Genomic DNA, 2,161 nt, shown 5'->3' with positions numbered 1-2,161 from the left:
TTTCAAAAATACGTCTTGATGTTCATCTTGATATTCAAAGTGTTCTTGGTGTTCATCTTGACATTCATAGTGTTCTTGCATGCATTCATTGTTTTGATCTAAAAATTCTCATGCATTGAGTCATTTTCATGTTTTTCTCTTTCTTCATTAAAAATTCAAAAATAAAAAATATATCTTTCCCTTTTTCACTCATAAATTTTCGAAAATTTGAGTTGACTTTTTCAAAACTTTTTTAAAATTTTGTTGTTTCTTATGAGTCAAATCAAATTTTCAATTTAAAAATCTTATCTTTTTCAAAATCTTTTTCAAAAATCATATCTTTTTCATTTTTCTTATTTATTTTCAAAAATTTTAAAAATATTTTTCAAAAATTTTTTTCTTAATTTTATATCATATTTTCGAAAATATCATCAACAATTAATGTTTTGATTCAAAAATTTCAAGTTTGTTACTTACTTGTTAAGAAAGATTCAAACTTTAAGTTCTAGAATCATATCTTGTGATTTCTTGTGAATCAAGTTATTAATTGTGATTTTAAAAATCAAATCTTTTTCAAAACTAATTTCAATCATATCTTTTCAAAAATATCGTTTTATCTTATCTTTTTCAAAATCATATCTTTTTAATCATACCTTTTCATATCATATCTTTTTCAAATATCTTTTCTAACTTCTTGTCTTCTTATCTTTTAAAAATTGATTTTCAAAATTTGTTTCAACTAACTAATTAACTTTTTGTTTGTTTCTTATCTCTTTCAAAACTACCTAACTAACTATCCCTCTCTAATTTTCGAAAATACCTCCCTCTTTTTCAAAAAAAAAATTCTTTTTAGTTAATTAATTGTTTAAATTTTAATTTTAATTTTAATTCTCCTTTAATTTTCGAAAATCATCAACTTCTTTTCAAAAATCAATTTTCGAAATTCCCTCTCCCTCATCTCCTTCTATTTATTTATTCATCTACTAACACTTCTCCTTACCTCATATCTCTGCTCCTATCCTCACCCTTGTGTTTGGATTATCCATTCTTCTTCACTCTTATTCCCTTTCTTCTTCTACTAACAACAAGGGAACCTCTATACTGTTGTAAAAAGGATCCCTATTATTATTTTCTGTTTCCTTCTTTTTCATATGAGTAGGAGCAAGGATAAGAACATTCTTGTTGAAGCAGACCCTGAACCTGAAAGGACTCTGAAGAGGAAACTAAGAGAAGCCAAATTACAACAATCTAGAGACAACCTTACAGAAATTTTCGAAAAGGAAGAGGAGATGGCAGCCGAAAATAATAATAATGCAAGGAAGATGCTTGGTGACTTTACTGCACGAAATTCCAATTTACATGGAAGAAGCATCTCCATCCCTACCATTGGAGCAAACAATTTTGAGCTTAAGCCTCAACTAGTTTCTCTGATGCAACAAAACTGCAAGTTTCATGGACTTCCATCTGAAGATCCTTTTCAGTTCTTAACTGAATTCTTGCAGATATGTGATACTGTTAAGACTAATGGAGTAGATCCTGAAGTCTACAGGCTCATGCTTTTACCTTTTATTGTGAGAGACAGAGCTAGAATATGGTTGGAATCTCAACCTAAAGATAGCCTAAACTCTTGGGATAAGCTGGTCACGGCTTTCTTAGCCAAGTTCTTTCCTCCTCAAAAGCTGAGTAAGCTTAGAGTGGATGTTCAAACCTTCAGACAGAAAGAAGGTGAATCCCTCTATGAAGCTTGGGAGAGATATAAGCAACTGACCAAAAAGTGTCCCTCTGACATGCTTTCAGAATGGACCATCCTGGATATATTCTATGATGGTTTGTCTGAATTAGCTAAGATGTCATTGGATACTTCTGCAGGTGGATCCATTCACCTAAAGAAAACTCCTGCAGAAGCTCAAGAACTTATTGACATGGTTGCTAACAACCAGTTTATGTACACTTCTGAGAGAAATCCTGTGAGTAATGGGACGCCTCAGAAGAAGGGAGTTCTTGAAATTGATACTTTGAATGCCATATTGGCTCATAATAAAATATTGACTCAGCAAGTCAATATGATTTCTCAGAGTCTGAATGGAATGCAAGCTGCATCCAACAATACTCAAGAGGCATCTTCTGAAGAAGAAGCTTATGATCCTGAGAACCCTGCAATAGCAGAGGTGAATTACATGGG

General features: G+C 31.5%; 1 non-coding gene across 1 annotated transcript; it reads right to left on the bottom strand.

The window, feature by feature from the left end:
• Positions 1 to 1,664: 1,664 nt before the first annotated feature.
• LOC148549074 (small nucleolar RNA R71) lies at positions 1,665 to 1,772 on the bottom strand. The gene has a single exon (XR_015898212.1). It is a non-coding gene; the product is annotated as a small nucleolar RNA R71 (small nucleolar RNA).
• Positions 1,773 to 2,161: the final 389 nt, after the last annotated feature.

Source organism: Arachis ipaensis, chromosome B8, assembly GCF_059453495.1.
Source record: "Arachis ipaensis isolate K30076 ecotype BB chromosome B8, ASM5945349v1, whole genome shotgun sequence".
Taxonomy (NCBI): Eukaryota; Viridiplantae; Streptophyta; class Magnoliopsida; order Fabales; family Fabaceae; genus Arachis; species Arachis ipaensis.
Note: the sequence above shows the minus strand (reverse complement) of the source record. Positions and strands in the feature narration are given on the sequence as shown.